This window comes from Rattus norvegicus, chromosome 13 (assembly GCF_021556685.1).
Source record: "Rattus norvegicus strain SHRSP/BbbUtx chromosome 13, alternate assembly SHRSP_T2T, whole genome shotgun sequence".
NCBI classification, from domain to species: Eukaryota; Metazoa; Chordata; class Mammalia; order Rodentia; family Muridae; genus Rattus; species Rattus norvegicus.
In genome coordinates, this window is record NC_141546.1 from 80033215 (window position 1) to 80057502 (window position 24288).

Consider the following 24288-nt stretch of genomic DNA (forward strand, 5'->3'; position numbering starts at 1 on the left):
GAACACGGGCTGCTCTTGCAGAAGCATCAAGTTCAGTTCCCAGCACCTGCGAGATGGCTCACCGTCTGCTGTAACTACAGTTCCAGGGATCCAATACTCACTTCTGACCTCCACAGGCATCAAGCACTCGTGTGGTACATAAACATGCATGCAGGCAAGCACACACACACACACACACACACACACACACATATACACACACAGACACACACAGACACACACATAGATACACACACACATATACACACACACACAGACACACACACATATACACACACAGGCACACACAGACACACACATAGATACACACACACATACACACACATACACACACAGACACACACATGCACACACAGACACACACACATATACACACATACATACACACACAGACACACACATAGATACACACACATACACACAGAGGCACACACAGACACACACACACAGACATACACAGACATACACACACACACACACACACACACACACACACACACTAAATTTAACAATAATAACCCCTAAGTCTATGTTCTGAGCACATAGTCATGGATGTAGAGCCATCTACTATGGCATGCGTAGCCTACAAGATACCAAATCACTTCCCAAAAGGAAAGTGAGACCTCCCCACATCCCCCACCGACCCCTCTGTAACCCAGGCTGGCCTCACACTCGCTCCTGTCCTAGTCTCCTGGATGCTGAGGTCGTAGCCATGAGCTGCCAGACTCAGGTTATAAACTCACAAGCTTTACTCTTGTCAGCTCACCCAGTGGAACTTACCCTGAAGAAATAAAGAGAAGGGGCATACATACATATGTACATACATACATACATGTGTGTAAACATATATGTATATGTATGTACATGTATGTGGTAAGATATTCTTTGTAGCTTAAGTGTTAGCTTCACAGAGCCCCAAATTTTGCTGAAAACTTACATAAGTCCATTAAACAAAATTTTACTATGAGGCCCAGGCTGGCTTTGAACTCAAGTTCTTCCTGCCACAACCTCCCAAAGCTAAGGGTCAATGTGACCAGCTTCAGACTTTGTAGATATTTTTTTAAAATTGGATACTTTTTATTTACATTTCAAATGTTATTCCCTTTTCTGGTTTCCTGTCCATAAACCCCGATCCCATCCCTCCTCCCCCTTCTTCTATGAGGGTGTTCCCCCACCCATCCACCCACCCTTTCCCGCCTCCCCACTCTGACTACACTACACTAGGGAGTCAAGCCTTGGCAGGACCAAGGGCGTCCCCTCCCATTGGTGCCCAGCAAGGCCACCCTCTGCTACACGTGCAGCTGGAGCCGTGGGACTTTGTAGATCTTAATTGTCTCTATTTGAGACCAGCAGTCTGAACCAATATTTCTTTAAAGCTTCATCACCTCACATGGAAAGTTATCTTTTCAGCCAGAAAAAAAGCAAAAGGGGGGTCAGAGATGGTCCAATTGGTAGCAGTTCCCACCTTCTCTTACTTTAATATTATTGGAACATTTGGCCACATACGACTGGCTGAGACTAAGTTACTTGTTATAAAACTGAGTCACACATCAAGTTGGATTTGACTTTACTATATACAGAGAAAACTTTAAGCTAAACTTGAAAGATACACAGCGGTTGCCTTAGGTCAAAGAATTCACCTTAAAGTAAATGGACAAGATGAGCTCTTATGCAGAAGAATTATAATAGAATGCTATGAAAGATGGGGAATACCATACAATTAAAGTTTAGAAGCTGTATCCTAAAATAGCATACAAATTGGATACAATTAAAGCTCTATAAATAGAAGATAATGTGATAAGATGGAACTCGTTCTCAAAGTAAGAGAACTGAAAGCAAATTTTTAAGTGTATTAAATTCCCTTTAATTCTGTGGCATTTTCTTTTCTACTTCAGAAGGAACACGTTTACAGAAAGACAAGTCATGCTATTTGTGAAGGTAAAAGTGTAAAGTCCTTCGAGATATGTTTTTCCCGTGAATTGTTTCTTTGTTGATACACAGTCTTACTGGGCTGGCTGGCACTCCCTGGGCATATGAAAATGGCCTCCAGCTTGTGATGATCCTCCTGCCTCTGGCTCCTGAGTGCTGCCTGTCACTGGGTATCTGAGGACACAGTCCTCCCCTGTCCTGGTCCTGGCTAGCTGTGGAGAGAGCAATGACTTTCCTAAAGGATCTCGGCCAGTGACGTGTAACGTCCTCACAACTATCCTGATAAAAGACAGGAGCTCAGATTCTCTGCTGTCCAGTGAGACAACCACCTACCCAAGTATCAGGCAGTAGCCAAGCGTCCCAACCCCTCGTCTCAGGCCAACCTCGAAATGTAAGTTATCCAGTCTCATTGAACAAATAAGATGAAACTCAGCCAACTTTCAAAACTGTGCCAGTTTGTCCACTCAACAAGGCGGGGCTGGCTTCAAATTAGGTCTGCTCATCTCTCAAGATGGTGGCGACATTCCTCTCCCACAATTCATTATCATGAGGTCAAGTGGGGGGTGGGGGAATCTAATATGGAAGAAGAGCTTAATGCTTACAATTGGCCACTCAGAGCTGGTTGCTTAGAGCTCATGGCTAAAACCTATAGCTAGGACTTGTCCTCAAAACCATTCTTTGGTTGCTTTAATAGTGGCCTTGGAATCTGAAGAGAGCATTTGTTCCTTAGTTAGATTTTAATCAGGAAAAAAATCCATTTTTCTGCAAACACACTAAGTTTGATGTACAGAAGGGGAAAATAAAACTTTAGGAGACAGGAGGCAGTGCTTGAGGGGATGGAGAAGGGTGAGGGTCAGTTAACCATCTAGAACACCATTTCAGTTAGGCTTTCATCTTGGCTTATCTTGCCACTGCTTTGTCTTTCACCGCAAGTGTACACCCAGTGGCTAATTGTATTAAATCACAACGATGTAACCCATCCAAGACACCCTCAGCCTTCCTAACCAGAAAGCCTCCCTGCTGCTTCCAGGCTCCGAGCCCTGAACCCACGTGTCCTTAGTGACTTCTTGGAGTCTCTTACCGTTACCCTCAGCATCTCTGAGGCCACCCCCTAGGCAAAAGGTAAGAGAAATAAATGTCCTGAAAGTGCTTCCTAAGTTATCAAACACCAAGCCTATCCTACCTTGGCGGGAAGGGGAGTATGCTGACTTTATACACTGGTCTAGAGTTAGCACTCACCCAGTCAGCTTCCTCATTCGAATGACTTCTGGCAAACAGGATCTGGGACTCAGCACAGCTATGAGTCAACCTCGCTTCCCTGGATTTACTTGGGCAGTTTACAAAGTAAGCAAAGGAATCCACCAGTTTTGAGGCATAGATGTAAAGGACTGGCTACTAACCAACTCGCATGCATTGCTCAGAGAGGGAAGCAGAAGCGGGAGCTTCCAGCAATGTCTGGACCAGGAAGATGAGTCTGAGGTGGATTTGCCCGGGCTGAGTGCTGTGCTGAGCTGAACAAGAAGCGAAATTCTCTCATCCCAGCAGCCGGGATGCTGAGAGAAGGTTAGGGAGTCGGAAGGACTCGGAACACAGACGCTGTTACCCCCTTTCACGGGGACACCCTGAAAGGTGAAGACATCCACACAGAGCCACACAGAGGGAAAAACAGGGCTTCTGGCACTGTGAACTCTAGCACTTTCCTGCCCTTAGGAGATGGAGAGTAGGAGAAAGAAGAGGCATCCGCCAGGAACTGCCTGCTTCCTGTCCATGGCAAAGGCCTTTTGTGTTGTTCCTTTGGAATCTCTGAATCCTGTGGCTAAGCCAGTCATCAAGCAAGGTTGCCTCTTCAGCAAGAACGCCTCTGTGAGGTGACAGCTTTAACTGGCATGGCCTCACTTCTTCTTCTTCTTTTTTTTTTTTCCTTTATTTACATTTCAATTGTTATTACCTTTCCCGGTTTCCAGGCCAACATCCCCCTAACCCCTCCCCCTCCCCTTCTACATGGGTGTTCCCCTCCCCATCCTCCCCCCATTACCGTCCTCCCCCCAACAATCACATTCAAGGGGGTTCAGCCTTGGCAGGACCCAGGGCTTCCCCTCACACTGGTGATCTTACTAGGCTATTCATTGCTACCTATGAGGTTGGAGCCCAGGGTAAGTCCATGTATAGTCTTTAGGTAGTGGCTTAGTCCCTGGAAGCTCTGGTTGGTTGGCATTGTTGTTCTTATGGGGTCTCAAGCCCCTTCAAGCTCTTCCAGTCCTTTCTCTGATTCCTTCAACCGGGGTCCCATTCTCAGTTCAGTGGTTTGCTGCTGGCATTCACCTCTGTATTTCCCATATTCTGGCTACGTCTCTCAGGAGAGATCGATATCCAGTTCCTGTCAGCCTGCACTTCTTTGCTTCATCCTTCTTATCTAGCTTGGTGGCTGTATGCGTATGGGCCACATGTGGGGCAGGCTCGAAGACAGCGACAGTGTACTTATATATAATGGTCTGACTTCTTAAAAGACTTTGACACCAGGGTCTTTGTTTGTGTTTGTTTGTTTTTTAATCTTGCCGAAATAGCATCTTCCACGGGAGGATGCGGGTCTGATGGGGGGCAGGGTTAAGGATGATGTGGGATGGGAATGAATAGGGTGGGGCTCCCAACTTCTAAGGACTTGGTGGTCTGTGCCACTTTGTCTCTGGAGACAGAACCCAGATTTCCAGAGCCTTAACAGACTTGTACTTCCTGCCTCCCATTCCTTTCTCCTCCCTCTGGGATGCAACCATGTACGAGCTGTGTATGGTGTTTGCATCAGTTCAACCCACCACCTCCCCAAGGAGCAGAGGACCCCCAGAACCTCTCATCCTGGGTTAGAATACTGCTCCATCCCCTCATCCTGACACCTGACTGAAGTTCACTTAGTCTCAGCAAGAACTCCTGAATCGCCGATTCCAGAGCGGGCAGAGAGGAGCTCTGAAAGCCACAGCTTGGTCCCCTGGCATGCCTTTGCTATAGTGAATCGTCAGCAGTAAAGCACCTGGTCCAACCGCAGCAGCGTAGCAGTCTCCCTAAAGATGCTTCCTAAGTGGTGGTTTGCTTTAGGGCTTGTTTACTGGTTTGGTCTTTTTTTTTTCTTTTTTAACCAATCTAATAAGAATGCAGTTCTCATCCAAACTGTAGAAACAAACTCCAGTCTTATATTGGTCTGCAAGTCTTATATTGGTGGTGATCTCTAAAAAGGAAAATTATGCTGCATCACTTTTTTTTTTTTTTTTTTTTAAGTTTTGCAGCAGGAGATCTTTACGCAATGCGGGAGGTTGGCGAGCCGGGCTTTTGCTGCCCCCTAGTGGCGGAGAGTGAGTGTCAGTTTAGAGGCTGGGACTGCGGTAATTTAGGATAAGGGCTGGAGCTTAATGGGCAATGCGGGGGACAGAAGCGATTTTGTGCAGAGTTTTGAGGAACATGATTGGCTCTGATTAAAGGGTGCAGATGACACATCTACAGCTGTGACTGATGCATTCCCAGCTACCCATCGTCAGGGCAGGCCAGGTGACACTCCCCAATTCAGCAGATCTTCTTAGAGATTTGTTGAGTTTTCCTCCCACCTAGATCACCTAGACCCAGTGTCCGCCTCCTCACTGACCACCCCCAATCCCTGACGACTACATGGGAGAGAAAGCGGCATGGCAACCGGTGGTGTGGTTTTTCTCTGGCTCTACCGTCTCCTGTGGAAAGCAAAGAGCACTGAACCCTAAGCTGTGGACTCTGTGGTGGGATAGCAAGAGGTCTCCACTCAACCCCGACACACAAACCGTGAAGGCTCTGTGCCTGACTTTCCCATGCCGAGGGCCTGGAGAGAACCCCCTCAAATACCTGGAAGCAAACACTAATAAATAATGAGAGTTACTGGTCATCCTCTGAGACACACAGCCCCAACTTGGGGACATTCACACAAGACCTCCCACAGACTTTTAATAACAATGCCATGAACTTCCACTCCTCAGAAGGACAGGGGGCAGGAGGTTGGATCAATTTGGTTTACCGCTAACTAGGAGTTAATGAATAAACCGATTCCCTTTTCGAGAAAGTAATTCCTGACACGGATCACTCTTGCAGCCTATGGCTGCTTCTGTTAATGTGTAAGAAGATACTGAGCTGGGCTTCTCATATTTGGTGTGGTATATGCTGTTACCATGTGACAAATACTATATGGCAGAATTCCATTCAAAAATAATTCCACAGACTTATCCCAGGGGATCTAAGACTCAAGTTCTGGAAAGAGTCTTGTTTAGGTTGACCACACACAGATCGGGGATATGGGGTAGGTACCCACCTAAATAGCGCCCAAAAACATCAAAGCTTAGTGTTTGGAGGACAGGGGGTAGATGGTTCTACTGAATACAGATATGGAAGAAACATGTCTGCAAGCAACACTCTGCCAGGAAAAGGGAGGAACCACATTGACTGAAACCCTGGAAATCATGTCACGGGAGGCACTCTGAGGATACTGAATGTCCTGGTTTCATTTCTGTCTCTGTCGGAGCGACAAAAGCAGAGAGTAGCTCAGGAGGGAAGAGTTTCTTTCTGCTCACAATTCCAGGCGAGAGTCTACGACCAAGGCAGGACTGACAAACAGCCAGTCACGTCACGTTCACAGTCAACAGCTGAGAAAAGGAAGTGCGTAACGTGATCACATGCTTGTTCACTTGTGCCCAGTTTGATTGAGCCACTCTCTGGTTAAGATTGGTTCCCTTACATGTATTTGATGGGGGAGTTATGTTTTCAGGAGTACAAATGCCCACAGAGGCCACTGTACCCCGTGTAGCTGGAGTTGCAGGCATGGGTGCTGGGATCTAAACTCCGGTCCTTTGCAAGAGGAATACATGTAATTAACCACTGGGCAATCTTCCCAGGGCCAGGAACTCCACTCATAAACAGTTTAGGGCTCCTGCCTAAGAAATGCTGCAGCCTACAGTGAGCTCAGTGTTCCACATCAATTAAGTAACATGAGACAGGTCCTTCACAGGTACAGCACTGGCCAAGCCAACGTAAATAACCTCTCATTGACACGCTCTTCCCAGTTGACTGTAGGTTGTCAAGACAACAGAGCTAACTATGACACCAAGCAAAGAATGAAGACTCATGGGAAACTAAAGATGTATGCTCAACGTGTGGAAGGTTATCTTGGAATATTTGCTTTTGGCTTTGCTTGAGACAGGGTCTTACTATGTAACCCGGGCTAGCCTTGAACTCACTAGGTAGCCAAGGATAACCTTGAAATTCTGATCCTCCTCCCTCCACAAACATGTAACCCTACTCGAGGGTTTCTCTAACGGCTGGAGATAGAAGCCAGCGCATGCTGGGCAAACACTTTACCAACTGAGCTGTATCCCCAGCTCTGCAGAAGAATAACTCTGAAGCGATGAAAAGAAAAACTCAAGACAAAACAAACTTACCAAATTTTATTTGGATAAGGAAGGCTTCGTGAGAGCAGCTGTACTGATGATCAGAAGTCTAGAGCATTCTGCTGCCACAGTCTTGGCAACCAGGCTCAGCAGGCAGGGCACAGGCAGAGGACAGAAAACACATTTGACTGTGGGAAGTCAACTTAGATGTTGGTGGGGGTTTCTTTTCTCTTTTTAGCCTTTTTATTTATTGGGGTGTGTGTGTGTGTGTGTGTGTGTGTGTGTGTGTGTGTGTGAGAAAGAGAGAGAGAGATGTTTGACGTGTGTGTGATGTGTTTGATGTGTGTGTTATGTGTGACATGTGCGTGTGATATGTGTATGTGATATGTGGTGGGGTGTCTATGTGATGTGTGTATGTGTGAGAGAGATATGTATGTGTGATGTGTGTTATGTGTGTGGGAGTGATGTGTGTGTTGTGTGTGTGATAATGTGTGATGTGTGTAATGTGTGTGGTATATGTGAGGTGTGTGTGTGTAGTGTGTAGTGTGTGTGTGTATGTATGTGTGTGTATGTGTGTGTGCGCATGTGTGTGTGTGATGTACTAAAGTGAATATGAGAATCAGAGGAAAATTCTGTGAAGTCAGTTCTTTCCTCCCACTTTTAGGAGGGTTCTGGGAATTGAACTCAGGGCATCAGACTTGCATGATGAGCACTGAGTCATCTCACCATCCACTGACCAATAAAGTCTTACTCATTTACTGTTTACAGTAGGCTTCAGTTTATCAGCCTAATGAATTCCAGTTTTCACTTTTATACGTGTATTTATTACTGTAGTCAATTTTAGCATTCCCTACAGGAACAATAGCCAGGTATGAGACTATTGACCATAAAGCCTACATTAAAGGCATCTTAAGCCTGCCCTTCTCACAGACACGGGAATTAAAAGTATGAAATGTTCGAGATGATCTTCAAATTACCCATCACCCTGGACTCACATCTATCTTTTTCCTTGTTCTCCAGCTGCAAGCCCAGAAATCACCCCCACAGACATAGCCCATGATGCCTCTGCACTCAATGACTAAATTCTTCTCTTGGCTCAGGTCCTCATTTACCGCCATGATCTAGCTTGGGAGCAGAGAACCTGGCGGGTATTTTTCCTGGGACTTTAGAGTGTTACATCTTAAACTGACCATTACCCCCCATGCTAATAGCATCCCACCCATAGAAAACACACATCAAATTAAGCAACTGGTTCCTAAGCCCAACATCCAGCATTTAACACTTCTCCTCAGCTGTTGAGAAAAATCTGGGACAATCCCAAATCCCCAAGGCACTGAGGCTAAAACAATTGCCTGTTGCCTGGAAACTCATTAGCACACAATAACGCCAGGAGAGTGCCTGGTTCTCTAGCAAAGTGTTCTTGTTCCAGGAAATGCTTTCTGAGCTGGATCCATAGACCCCAGGTATCACAACTTGCTGGTAAGACATCTGGGACACAAGAAGCATGATTTCTTTCTGCAGGAGAGCTACAGAGTAGCTGAGGAAAATGGGCCAAGTTCGTTACAGGCATTTCGAGAAAATTGTCTCATTGCGCGTTCTTGCTACAGTAAATGCTCAAGGGATTATTCAACATGAGTATTGGCCCAAATCTCAGCCTTTTTACAGTTGCTTCACTTCTCCAACCCCAGTAAAGGTTAATTCCCTTTGTTTTGGGTGACAAGGTTCGGCTCACTGAGTGTCATTCCAACTCCTCCATCTTTTGGAATTCTTGACCAATAAGATGGTTGACGTTCGGGCTAAAATAACCATCCAATAACTAACGACATGGAAATGATTCTTACCCTTCAAGACTCAGACAGCTGTCCCACAGATGAAGTCCTCCTGGTCTCTGCCCTGGAAGCCGTCACTCCATCACTCCGTTGTGCCTAGATGGTCCAGCGCTGGCGCATCATTCTCACTGCGCATGTACCTCTCTCTCCACAGCTCCGTCTCCCCTGCACCTGCGCATGCCAGTGCCCTGTACTGCACTGAGCTGCAATCAGGGGGGTTAAGCAGGAGCTTCGAAAGTCACTCATACTCCACATTTATTTCCGGCTCACACACATCTCCTTTGAAACTCAATGTAGCTTGCTAAGGACTTCTTTCGTTAACCAGATCAACCCAATCCATCTGCTTGGTTCTTCTTCTATTCTGATGTTCTCTGTCGGCAAAGGATCCGTGTGCAACTTTACCGAAAATGCTAGAAAATAAAATGGCCACAGCTGCACAAATAGATAGGATCAAGAACTAAGATTTCCATACTGCCCATGGTGGCGCACATCTTAGTCCCAGCACTCCGGAGGCAGAGGCAGGTAAATATCTGTGAGTTTGAGGCCAGCCTGGTCTACATAGGGAGTTTCAGGACAGCCAGAGCTATATAGAATGACAATGTCTAAAAAAAAAAAAAGAAAGAAAGAAAAGAAAGGAAGGAAGGAAGGAAGGAAGGAAGGAAGGAAGGAAGGAAGGAAGGAAGGAAGAAAAGACTTCCACAATAACGTGCTTTTCTGTATCCAAGTTCATTGTTATGAAATTCTCAAAGAATTAATAATTACTTTTTTAAAATAAATTTTAAAATATTACTGCTCTAAAACATTCTTTTGCCGAAAGAGAAAGCTGCCGATTCTTTAGTCTTTCCTTCAAGAATGGGCTGAGATGGGGAGTGAGTGCGTTTTGAACACCACTATCAACTTGACTGTTTGGTTTTGACCTTGGATTGTCTGTAGTTCACTTAGAGTCGCTTTCCAGCAGTTACATCACAGTACCCGAGCACAGACACCCCAGTGGCTCCCGGTGCCTCCAAAAGGAAGTGGGGATTTTATTTTTGTAGGTAACCTCTGGACTAAGACTTGTCAGGACTTCATTAAATTTATCCTTAAGAAAAAACTAAATTTATTCATTCACCAAACCCTGCTTCAAGGCGTGAGCTCAGACCCGTGGTATCTGCCTCACAGGAGCTCTAGAACACTAGGAAAGTATAGTATAAACCTACTTCAAAACCCCACCACTGTACCTATCAACCCCTGACCTGGAATATCAGAAACCGCTCCCAGTTCCAGTCAGACATCATTGGAACCTTCAGCCACATCCTCAAACCCTGACCAGCCACATTGGCCTTCCCTTCTGAGACATGAAGTTGGTGGAGCCCTTCACTAGAACAAATGATATTCAGCTTTGACTTACCAACAACTATCGGTGGTGGTCTTTTGGTGGGGTCAGCAGTCTATGTAGTATCTTTTTTTTTTTTACATCCCAAGTGCTGACCCAACTCATGGACCCTCTCTTATAGACTCCCCTTCCCCCATTCACCCTCACTTTCTCCTCTGAGAGGGTGGAGCCCCCTGGGGATCTCCCCACCCTGGTGCACAATTCTCTGCTGGAGCAACCTCTCCCACTAAGGACAGACAAGGCAGCCCTGTGGAAGGGATTCCACAATCAAGCTACAGCTTTAGGGATAGCCCCCTTATCTAGGTGTTGGGGATCCACATGGAGACTAAGCTGCACATCTGTTACCTATGGACCGCCGGGGCCTAGATCCAGCCTGTACATGCTTTTTGCTTTGGTGGGTCAGTCTCCGAGGGCTCCCAGAGACTCGTTAGTTGACTCTGTTGGTCTTCCTGTATGTACTATCTTTTACTGAACTGAATGCTGCTGAAGTTCTGCCTGAGACTTTCCTGCTTCAGGATGAGAGCGCCTCCATCCTGTGTGAGTGTTACGTCAGTGGTGGTGTATGGGAGGGCTACCAGACAAGGAGTTAACCAATACTATTTTTCTCAGTCACACAGCTAAGGCATTGTGGCAACTCTGAGGTACACACAGAGGTTATGGGTTTTGTAGTAGAACTTTCTGCCCCAAGAAAAGGGGGGGGGGGAGATGTCTCTAGGAGAGTCCTGCATTTGATTCCAAGAATGTATGAGATGAGGTAGGTAGCTCTTGACTACCCTCTCAAGAAATTACATCCATTTGCCACAAGCCCAAGGGCCTGTGCAAGTGAAGGCCTCTCAAAGCCCCGAGTCTCTGAGATCCCACAGTTTAACCTCCCTGCCTTTATCCACAGGACTTTGTATTTTGATAGAAATTACAAACCTCTCATCAGCTTAGCCATTCTCAGTGAGACTGTTGGGGTCCGGGAGTCACCTCACAAACAAACAACATGAACAGCAGTCTCGGCCAGACAGGGATAGTTTGTTGAGCACTCCCCCAGGACAATAGACCAGGACCACAGCAGGCTCAGAAGCTGACTGTGATGCTGACCCAAAATCCTCCAGAGTGTTTAAGCCTGAAATCCATAAATAACTGTGCCAAGTTATTCCACCAATCAGGATTCAGGAATAGGGGACTTCCTTAGAAACAGGTCTTTGTGGTACCCTTATCCTGGTCTCATTAGTTGGGTTATTCAACTGTGGCGGGGGACTTGTCTTGCCTGACACTCATGTCTTAACTTGCCAACCAGGATGTCAGTTACCCAGGAACATGACTCTTTCTGCCAAGTTGAATACCAATTCCCAAGAAGATCTTGGGAACTTAAAACCTTACTCAACCTCTACTCAGAATGAAAGTTTTACTCCAAACACCTTCTTATATTGGTGCACGTGTCTCTCTTACGTTGGGGTCCATCCCAGGTCCAGCTTATAAAAGCAAAAACTGTAAAAGCTTGTACACATGTACAGGAAGTGTTGCTGGCTGGCTGGCTTGGGTTCAGGCTTATTGTAGCTAACTAGACAAAGAAGTTCCAACTGACCCCTATTGTGAGTGGTTTCCAAGAGCACCAAAGCATAGAACATAACAGAATATTCATTCAACTTGGGCATGAAAAAGTTTCCTAGTAACAGCAATAATATCATAAAATGGCAGACTAGACCGGCAGCAGTTACCCAGGCCTTTGTTATGGATTTGACTTAAAGCTTACGTTATGTCAGTTGGGTTCAAAAATTGTACACGAATCCTGCATGCAAGACACTGAGTGTCCCTGTCCCCAGTTGGTTTTGATTGGTAAATAAAGTTGCCAGTGGCCAATGGTTGGGCAGGGAGACAGAAGCAGGCAAGGGGATGAGGAAAAGAAGGAGTTAGATTGCCATGGCTGAAAAGGAATATGATGCAGGCTTGAGAGCTGCAGAAGATGAGTACCAATCAGGTAAGAGCTGGGGAAGAGCAATCCCAGGGGACATCCTCATTGGGCATTGGGTAGCAAGGATTGAATACAGATTTTAGAAAGTAATAACTCGGGAGTATTGGAGGGGAGGCATTAGCCATGTGGGAGTTTGAGAGCGGCCCAATCATCGAGCTGATTAAGGCATATTAAGTACTCAGAACATTGGGGCAGGTAGCAAGGAATTTGCACTACTGCTGCTGTCAGGGAGATTAGAGCAGATTGATTGAATACAGCACAGGCCTTAACAGAGACAATGTATCAGGTATTCGTTACAACGCAGTTACAGCCAAGACCTTCCTGAGACCAGAGAAACAGTAAATGGGAGCCAGGAAGCCTTGAGTGTGAAGAGCCAAGAGGTCCAACGTTCTCTTACTAATGTCCTTGGTGGGCAGCAGACTCACTTCAGAAGAATGAGGACAGCAGGGACAAAACAACTCAATGACTCAATAAGGAAACAATAGGACTCAAAAATGCATAAAGGACACCTCTCCAAAGAAGATGTGCAAATGCCCAACGTCAAAGCTACCATCGGAAAGCAGTTCCCACCCAACGTGGTAGCTATTAATAAAAAAACAGAAAATGGTAAGTGCTGACAAGGACTGGAAACAAATGAGCCCTGTGCACTACTGTGAAATGGCACGGTGCTGTGGAAAACATGTGTCAGTTCACAAACAATTAAAAGTAAAACTGTCCCGTGATCCAACAAGTCCACTTCTGAGTAGACACCCAGAAGAGCTGAAGGTCTCCAAGAGATATTTGAATGCTTGTGCTCACAGTAGCATCATTACAATAGCTAAAAGGTGGGAGCATCCCAAACATCTGCTGACATACAAATGCATGAACAACAGTGTTTGGCTTTATAACAAAAAGATTCAGGCACATATTACAAAAAAAAAGGATTGTATATTAAGTAAAGCACTCCAGGTACAAAAAGACAAGAATTGTGTAATCCCACTAATATAAGCCAGCTAGAACAGTCGATATCATAGGGATGGAGAGTAGAACGGTGGTTTCCAGGGGTTTCGCAGAGAGGTGTGAAGGTTTTGCTTAATAAGCGTCAGTTTTACAAAATAAACTGTAGGTCGATGTCATTATGTAGGGAAAGATAGAACGAGGCCCATCATTGAATGAGAAGGAAGGATGGGCAGGAGAAAGGTTTTAGAGAGGCAGAGAAGGGGGAAGTAATGAAGAAGGCAGCTGAGAGAATATGGCGGCAGGTGTTAAGATTCTCCTCTGGGCGTAGTTACAGGTTGTTATAGCTATTCTTAAGAAATGTACAAGATTTTGTGTCGTCTAGATGGGCAAATTATATCTTTTTCAATTGGATCAGAGGATATTGTGTGATGTGTTCTTTCATGTGGCGACTCTGAGTTCAAGAGAGTGTGTGGTGGCGGGATCTACCAGGCTCCCCACGGAATTGGGATGTGTGTGTCTGGCATGGTGGAAACCAGCCAAGACAGCCATGAATGAGGGCGGAGCGTCCTGACAGGGTGCAGTTTGGAGAGACTTGGCGACAGCAGGTCAGAAAGAACTTGGGGGCAGCGTGGAGCTGCTGAGATAAACTATTAATTTTTACCACAACAAAGAAGAATTTGGGTTGAAGAGATGGTTCAGTGGTGAACAACACTGACTGTTCTTCCGGAGAACCCGCATTAGATTCTCAGCACCCACGTGCTGGTTTGCGCCTACCTGTAACTCCAATTACAGGGGAGCTAATGACCTCTTCTGGCTTAAGTGGGTTTTGCATCCACATGGTACACAGACATTCATGCAGCTAAAAACACCCATAAACATAAAAAAAATAAAATAAAATAAAATAAAATAAGCAAATATAAACAGAAGACAAAGATGGTAAAATTGCTATGGAGATGGGTGGTGACGGTAGCAGTTGCTAACGGGGTGACATGGCCTAAAGGCAGATGAGAAAGCACAGCTTTAGTCTGTGAACATGGTGAGTATCTCAGCAAGGCTAGTATTGTGAGACAGTCCTTCCGTGTGAACAGATGGCCATCCACACATAAAAATCATCAGTGATGTTCGCTGCTCTTCCAGGTTTCTTTGGCTCATGGTGTTTATCACAGCAGCAGAAGGGGAGCCAGGCGAGCAGCGGGTCACCTCAGTTCTTGAATTTAAACTTCCGATCACTGGGACCATCAACACCCACCTGCTCAGGTTTGTAAAAAATTGTGAAATTCCTCCTGCCTCTCCTGAGTCACTCCTGTGGCCCTGGACGCTCTCTCCAGGAAATCACAATTAGCAATTTTTGGCTTATGCTGGAAGGGGTGAAGCTCTGAGGATCACCTCCTTCAGTTCCTGGTGCAGCCGATATCCCAGTTGCTGCCCGGCCCATGTTGGGTTCACACGTGTGCGTCTCTGAACTCCACAGTAGGCTGACCTGCCCACATCAATCATTAATCAAGGAAATGTTCCCATGACATGAGCACAGGCTGGTTGGGTGGGCAAAATTGCTCAACTGAGGTTACCTTTCCCCAGGTGATTTTAGTTTCTGTCATGCTAACAATATGAAAGAAGGAGATAGAATTCCAATAAGCCAGCAATGACCCAACCCACAACAATGAAACTAGACTGAGGTGGGAGGTGAGGTCGGACGGTTGTTTGTGGCTGTCAATTGTAACACTGTTTCCCTCTTCTCCTTACCCTCAGCATTCAGAGTCAAGCACATCAGACGACAGGAAATATAGAAGTGTGTCGGGAACGGTTGAGATGGCTTCTCTTCCATATGTATATATTTAATGATCATTAAATTTTCATCTCAAATACATTTCACATGTTCCTTATTTCTCCTGACTTCGCTTATTCTCCACTCTTCACTTTTTAGACACACACACATCACACCACAAAAGACACATTGTCCCACAGTTTGCTAAAATCCTAGTAGACGATGCTCAGTGTGGATTTAGGGGAGTGACTCCAAACCCTTAAGCCCAGCACACATTTAAAATTTTTGGAGTCCTAGGCCCCTTTACAAGACTCCCCGCGTGTACAGAGGATAAAGTGGGGCGGCTGTGGGGTAGATCTTCATTTGCATTTGGATGGAAATAAAAGTAGAAGCATCGAGCCACAGGGACACAGAACTGGGGAGATAATTTTCCAGTCTGGTACCTTTAAAGTCCATTATGCTGAAACATTTATGTCTCCTGCTTTGCAAACACAAGAAGCCATATATATGCTAAACTCATAACATTACTAATTCATCAGACACTTACAGCCCCCTATCTCCAGGAATCACAAGGAGTCTTTAAACAACAAATGACTTTTAAAGTAATCTCAGCATATCCTGCTGAAGTCAGCAGGATGGATTCTCATTAAAGGACAGAAACATGACGTCACCCAAGAAGACAGTTCAGCACACAAACCCTGACGAAAATCTGCCATACTGTAGACGTTTAGGTTAGTCTGGGGAAATACAAGATAAAGGAGATACTCCCCTGTTGTAGAGCTTCACCCAGTGAAGGAGAATGGTGGTTCAAAGGGTCAAATTGAGACTATTATAAAACCAATCAGGACCTTCAATATACTTTATCATTGATAAAAAGCCATGAAGTTGGGGAAAGTCAAAGCATCAACTGGAAGAGGGAAAAATACTTGGAAGGTTTTCTACCCATGTCTGAATTCTCGCTTGATTGCTTAAAGCCTGGGGTGACTTAGTTTCAGCTGTGAGCTTGAGATCTGGGGGAGAGTTGGTTCAAAAGTAAAGAACAAGAAAACCAAAATTGAGAAGTTAGCAGTAAAAGCAACCCTGGACTGGTATAAAAGATTAATTTGTTGTTGTTGTTGTTGGTGGTGGTGGTGGTGGTGGAGGTGGTGGTGGTGGTGGTGGTGGTGGTGGTGGTGGTGGTGGTGGTGGTGGTGGTGGTGGTGGTGGTGATGGTGGTGATGGTGTTTTAACAAAGCGGCCACAGTAGTTGCCATAGGGTGTGGTTTTGTATTAACCATGACTCCGATGTACCTTACCTACTATCTATCCAGGGGTAGCACTCTGTTCCTCTTTCTCCATTAGATCCAGGTGAGCTCCAATCACTGTGGGCGTGATCCCGAGTAACTCCCAAGCCTGCAGATAAGAGGCAAGAAGCCTTTTCCTGTTTAGCTTCCAGCTCACTATTTAGACCCACGTTTTAGGACAGGTTAAGGATAGTAAAGTGTGTAAGATGGGGTTCCTCTTGACACCCATGAGAGCCACAGGCTCTCACAGCCACAGTGTGTCTCCTTTCTTCTGGGTCTTCAGTGACAGCATGAAAAGCTAAGACATCATGCGGTCATATTGCTTCCATCCCTTCAGGAAAGTTCTCTCCAAGCAAGAGTCCCTAAAGCCAACAAAGGAGTATTATCCAGAAGGGATGAAGAAGAATTTGCAGACCTAGAAAACTGAGAAACTTTCCAGAAAAAGAAAGCACTCTGGTCAGAGTAAAACTATAAAAAGATACTCCCAGCTAATGTGAAAATTAAAACAACTGAACAAAATGTTACAGGATTCAAAATTGGAAAAGATTAAGAGCCAAGTTGCACCCTGGACCCAAGGTTAGAAACATGTTACCACTGGAGCTGTGACCAGGTTCAATCAATTTAGAAAACATTGTAACAATAGCCACAGGGGTAAGGTGGCAAGTGGTGAAGATCGTTTCTAGTCTGAAGTCTCTGGTCTGTGGACACTCACAGGCATTCGCAGCAGACAGTAGGAGGACCTTCACAGCAGCCCTTTGTAACAGAAAACAAGTAGAGATCAACTCTTCAGGAAGGGTGAAGAGAAACACGCTGAGGTTTCCACAGAAGGGGAAAGTTACCCAAAGACGAATTCTAAAATAATTAAAATTGTGAGGAGCAAATACCCTGCCCCACTCCTAATAATTAGCAAAGGAGACTGGGCAGTGAGAGCGACCTTGCAAGGTCAGACGCCACCCATTCAGTCAGACACGTGAGTGCAGTGAGCACGGGAAGGGGACAACCGTTCACGTCGTTTACCACTTACAGGCATGTGGGTTTATCTTGACTCTTTATGACCTGTTTAGTTTAAAGCTTTTCAAGAGTATGACCCTGTCACATCTGTAGGACATGGGACAGGGTGAGCTGCTGATAATTTTTTTCACTGTGATTAAGTCTGAGCTTACTAGATGAGGGCAGCTAGAGTCGGAGTCCTTAGCCGGACCGATGTTGTCTGTTCATTTGTATCTATTTGGACCTAGGATGACTTAAGCCATTTTTGTTTTGAAAATTGACTCTCAATTTTTTTTTATTTTTATTTATTTATTTACTTACTTATTTATTTTTACAAAAACGATAGCTATATTGAGGTTTATAAACATGGAAGCCATTTTAAAGTGTCTGTTGAGGGAGCCGGAGAGATGGCTCAGTGCTTAACAGGTCCTCTCATAGAGGACCAGAATTGGGCTGCCAGCATCCGTATCCGGTATTTCACAATCACCTGAAACTCCAATTCCAGGGAATCTGATGCCCTCTTCTGGCCTCCACAGGCATCTCCCCACATCTACAACCCACACAAAGACAAACTTCACAGATATGCACCATTAAATTAATTTTTTTTTCAAGAGGGGGAAGAGGAGGAGACAACTGAGAATGACCTAAGATTTCTGTCATCCTCCCAAGATAATGAGTTCTTCTTTCAAAGCTTCACTGATACTGGACACACACACACACACACACACACACACACACACACACACACACACGCCTACCTTCTGGGCCAGAAGCAAAGGACTTCCTTGTCAGACTAGACAGCTCATACTCCATTTTCCCATCAGTTCTCTTGCCTTCAAATTCCCATAAGGGCGCTGCAGAGTGGTCCAGGTGAATGCTCCTTCTGCAGTGGGAATGCTACATCTGCAGTGGGACTACGTCACAGCCGAGGGGGTCTCTTAATCCCCCATGCATGTGCATGGGTGCACATGTGTGTAGTGTGAGTGTGTAAATGTGAGTCAATGGTTAGCATAATGCCCAGGACCCTGTTGGAGGCCAGGTCTTACCGGGTGAGTTCCAGTCCTGTGACTTGCGTGACTCAGCAAATCTAAATTTTGATCTGTTATGTGACATCTCGCCCTCTGTTGGACCATGCTCTAAGCCTGGGGTTTTACAGCTTGAAAAAGGAAACTCTTAAGGACACATGCAAGTGTACCTAGGGATCCGGGTGCAAACAAGGGCTTGGGGGTGCTTCCAATAAAACTGAGATAAACATACAAGGTTAACTGCAATGAAGAAACAGCGGCAGCGGCTGGGTCTTCAGGTTTCCTTCCATAAATAAATGTGTTGAGCAATAGCTCCACCTACAGATGGATTTGAGAACTGCAGCGGTAGGAATGTAAGGGGTCTGGAAGCTTTCTGCTCCTTTTCCTCTCCTCTCTCAACTTTCCTGTTTTGGTTTTCCAGACAGGGTTTCTCTGTGTAGCCTTGACTGTCCTAGAACTCGCTCTGTAAACCAGGCTGGCTTCGAACTCACAGAAGTCCTCCTGCCTCTGCCTCCATGTGCTGGAACTAAAGGTGGGTGCCACCACTACCAGGTGGACTCCTCTACTTCGTTTCATAAAAATATTCATCCTCCATTTGATAAAAGTCAGGATCTTAACCCCCTCCTGGTTACCCCTCAAGCATATGTCCCCGTGTAGTAATGTAAATGCCTAGCCCAGCACGAGCCCAAGCCATCCTGGGTTTCCACTAAAAAGTCCACAGGAGAGGGGAGCTGACCTTATCCTCTGCAGAGAAAGACACCTTGTTCATGACCACCCTGGAGGCAGGCTCACCAAACAGTGACCTCACATGGCAATGGCCTCCCAATCCAGAGTCTCATCGTGACAAGTGCGAAGTTTTTCTCCCACTTACACCCTTTAAATATAAAATCAGTTCATAGAGCGCCCTGAATGTTTCGTCTGCAGCATATTTTGTGTTAAGTGACAAGTGCGCTTTTAATAATCTACTCCAAGACCAATCATCCCTTTCCTAATTATAATTAATTTCGCAAGCTTCACTAAGCACTTTTTGAGATTACATTTGCATTAATAATCCAAATTATAATGAACTCAAACCCCATATTCTACTGTTCTGGGAAATTTAGTTTTTAACAGAACCTGCCCCAAAGGGATTCTGGGAAACTCCCAGTAATGTTTTCCTGCCATGTAAGTCCTTCCTGGAACCAGCCATCTGCCCCCAGGCCCCTGAAATCCGAAGTCCATGAGGCCCTGCTCTGATGGCCATCTCTCTGTCTCCCGCCTTCTTGCTACCTCTAACAAGTTTATTCCCAAGGGGCAGGCCCTTCGCTTTATTTAGAGCATCCCTAGAGACTCAAGTTGACATGGTGAGAGGCTAAGGGAGGTCCCTACAGAATCATGTGACCATCCCTGCTTGGGTCCCCTCCCAAAGCAGCAATGACACTGTGTTGTGTGCAAGGATGTGTAACTCTATCATCAGAGGCCTGAGTCTGGCTTCCTGGAAGTTATAAGGTGTCGGGAAGTCCATCTCAGCTTTCTGAGACTCCCTCCTCCTCCGTACATTGGAGGGTGAGCTGGCAGCCTCTGGGCCACAAAGGAACTTACACACAAACATTCAAAAAGCGGCTTCAGTGGGGCTGGGGATTTAGCTCAGTGGTAGAGCGCTTACCTAGGAAGCGCAAGGCCCTGGGTTCGGTCCCCAGCTCCGAAAAAAAGAACCAAAAAAAAAAAAAAAAAAAAAAAGCGGCTTCAGACCAGATGCCCGTTAACCAAGTGAATGAAAGCGTGAACACGATGTATGTTTATATGAGTGAAAGAATACCATTTGCACAGAAAGGCATGTTGGCGTGTCCTGTATCAGTGAACCAGGATGCTGATACTCCCTGCATCAATGAACCTCTAAAGTTACACACTGGGTAAAAGAAACTACCCGGGAGAGTCACCAAAATCACATGAATCCATGTCTGTGAAGTATCCAAGATGGAGAAGTCTACACAGGAAGTTCACTCATGGCTACCTGGGGCTGGGAGTTGTACAGAAACCCGAAGGGAGTAGAAATGACAACCAATAGAAGTAAGTTATCTTTATAGGCTGATGAAAATGGTTTATAATTAAATGGTGCTTGTTCAACTCTGTAAATATGCTTTAAAAACCTACAAACTGAAGCCAGCAAGATGGCTGAGTAAGTGAGGTACTTGGTGCCAAGACTGACAGCCTGAGTTCAGCCCCCAGGACCCACGTGATAGAAGAGAACTGACTCCTGAAAGGAAGTCCTCTGACCTCCACACAGAGTCAAGCACATGTGCCCTCCCCTCCGCCCCACATACATATAAACATAATTTAAAAATTAAATATCAAATACTTCAACCCTTTAAACATCTAAAGCTTCTGGTTGCAAGTTAAAAATTAATAGAGCCCTTTAAAAATGCTAAGTACCTTTCGAATGCATTTAGTTAGATAATGCATGCAAAGTACTTAACACAGTACTGTCACATAGTAAGTGCTCAATAAACACTAGCAATTCAGTTCAGCAGTCCAACCTCAAGACATTTCACTGAGTCATTCTTAAGTAGCATAAAACACAGGCGCACCATGCAGGCTGAGCTGTAGCAAGTGTGTGTTATCTGGTTAGTTTTTGTCAACATGACACAAGCTAAAATCACCTGGGGAAAGATAACCTCAATTGAGCAATTCTGCCCACCCAACCAGCCTGTGCTCATGTCATGGGAACATTTCCTTGATTAATGATTGATGTGGGCAGGTCAGCCTACTGTGGAGTTCAGAGACGCACACGTGTGAACCCAACATGGGCTCGTGCAGCAACTGGGATATCGGCTGCACCAGGAACTGAAGGAGGTGATCCTCAGAGCTTCACCCCTTCCAGCATAAGCTAAAAATTACTAATTGTGATTTCTTGGAGAGAGCGTCCAGGGCCACAGGAGTGACTCAGGAGAGGCAGGAGGAATTCCACAGTTTTCTACAAACCTGAGCAAGTGGGTTTGATGGTCCCAGTGGTCGGAAGTTTAAATTAGAGAACTGAGGTGACCCGCTGCTCGCCTGGCTCCCCTTCTGCTGCTGTGATAAACACCATGAGCCAAAGAAACCTGGGAGAGAAAAGGGTTTGTTTTCAGCTTATGACATCTAGATAAGAGTCTATCACTGAAGGGCAGGAAGGTGGGAGCAGGACCTAAAGCAGGAACCATGGGGGTCCTATCGTTCCATGGCTTGCTTTCTCATACAATCCAGGACCACCTACCCAGGGGTGACCTAAAGGGAATAAATTCCCCAAAGTTGTCCCCTGGCCACACATAGCGCCATAGCACATATGCTCCCCCAACTCCAACACTCATAAGTAAATAACATGCGTGATAAAAGCTGTAAACATCAGTTACTTAAGTACTTTAAACAGGTAAGGTTTGTAGCTTGTAAATTAGAAATTGGTAAAGCTATTTATGTACCAGTGGAAAGTTACAGACTAGCTTGCTCTCTGTGGCTTCCTCAGACTGTTTTCTTGTGCAACCCAGCCTCACCAGCCCAGGGTGGCACCTCCCTCAGTGGACCAGGCTCTCCCACAACAATCAACGAAGAAAATGACCCCACAGAATTGCCCTCAGACCACTCTGATAGAGGCAATTCATCAACAGGGGTTCCCTCACCCAAGGTGACACGCGATTTATTCTGTAAAACAGATTTACTGAGACTTCCTGTCAAGGGCTCAGGTGATAGAAACAACACACCCTCACATTCTGCCTCTCTACAACTTCCTCCAAGTTCAAGAGGCTCCCACCGAGTGATAGGAAGGAAATTATTGGTTCCCTGTAACAACTGATACCAGCATGGGGTGCAGAGGGAGGTGGCGACTCCAGGTTCACGGGGAGAGAAGAGCTGGTAAGGTCTCACCAGCCCAAATAAAAGCCAGAAAAGGAGCAGCTGGGCTTTGGACCAGAGCAGAGAATAGAATGAAACAGAATAGAGAAAGTCAGGATCTCGTCCGTAGCTAGAAGAATTGTGTCAGTCTTTCTACCCAGGGATTTCATCTCCTCAAATTTCACATGACAGGGCAGAAAACTTGATGGGGTGCAGGTTTTGATTTATCTGGGTAAAAACACGTGAGTAAGAAAACGGCACACTGGCTCCAACGTTCACCTAACATACCAGATACCATTTTATTAAACCAATTCCAAGAAACAGTATTGTTCTTCCCAAGCACAAATTAGCCCTTGGGTATTTAGAGAGAAGGGCAGAAAGTCAGTGGCTCTGGCTGGCCAGCTCACTGCAAGGAGATCCTTTATGCAGAAACCATTAACTTGTGCACTTATGAATTTTCTCAGAATCCAAATCGAGCATCCCACCACGCAGATGAGATCTCCCACTCAGCTGCTGCCCACTGTGGGGCTTGGCAGAGGATGGGAGCCACGGAAGCCAAGTGAATGAAAACAGAATGGAGGTTACTGGTTTTTTGCTGTTTGGAGCCTCTTAACCATATATATGTTGTGTTCGCTGTAGGCTGGGAGGCCTGGGAAAGGTAAAGATGGGCTTACATATTTTAATACATGTAGAAAAGTATACAGACGGGGTTGGGGATTTAGCTCAGCGGTAGAGCGCTTGCCTAGCGAGTGCAAGGCCCTGGGTTTGGTCCCCAGCTCCGGAAAAAAAGAAAAAGGAAAAAAAAAAGTATACAGACATGAATACGTGCATCCCTTGGCACATAGGAATGACTATAGCAACTGAGGACAGGGCCTTCGCCGGGAACTGGAAGTGGCCATCACTCAAAGCTCTGACAGAAGAAGCTATGGCCACCATTTAAAACTTACACAAGGGGTTGGGGATTTAGCTCAGTGGTAGAACGCTTGCCTAGGAAGCGCAAGGCCCTGGGTTCGGTCCCCAGCTCCGGAAAAAAAAAAAAAACTTACACAAACACCACCTGGCAAAGATGCTAATGCTTCCAGACCTTAATGTTGTCTAACGATGTCAGAGACACTGGGGACCTGGGTACAGTACAGCCATGGGAACACAACAACGGAGCGTCCCTTGAATAATAGTCACACGAGGATAGCTTGCCTTAGTCATACACTCCAATTAGTGGCCCCGAGTTCCAGCCAGGCAACCCCAACTGGAGGAATATGGCCTCCCAGGATACCACATAGTGAAGTATTATTGTTTCCAAAGACCTCAATTAGTCCCACGTTACAGGGAGCGCCAAGAGCCCAGTGATGCCCTCGGCTTTAGAGCGGAGGGAGCTCAGCTGATGGGGTAGTGGTGGGACCACTGGGCCTCAGCCGTGGTAGAGCTTTGGGCTCCCTCAGTGGCAGTCTGAGGACTGCTATCAGTGTAGTCTGACAGCGCGTGTGCAAACCTCGACACTTGGGTCTGGACAGTGCGTGTGCAAACCTCGACACTTGGGTCTGGACAGCGTGCTCCTACAGTTAGAGAGTCAGCAGCGGGCAAGAGCAGATGAATGAAGGATGATGTCTGTCTCACTGGCTGCAGCGATGACCTTGGTCAGGGTAGAAGTTCAAATTCATGAACCAAGGACCTGAATGTTCTCCATTCTCTTTCTCTGTTTGAAATGAATGGTCTCCTTCTTGACTCTTCAATGACTTCCCAGGATTTTTGAGGTACAGATTCCTGAATCTCAGCCCAGAGGTTCTACTCCCACAGGTGTGGGACATACCAAGGGATCTATGTTCCTGTACATGTCCCAGCGGATCCCAGCACAACATACACAGGGAGCTGTTGGTACATAACGGCTCAAGCTCACTCGTTCCCACACATCATTAGCAATCACAGAACTGGCTGTGCCTCAGGTGAGGAGACTGAGTACCAT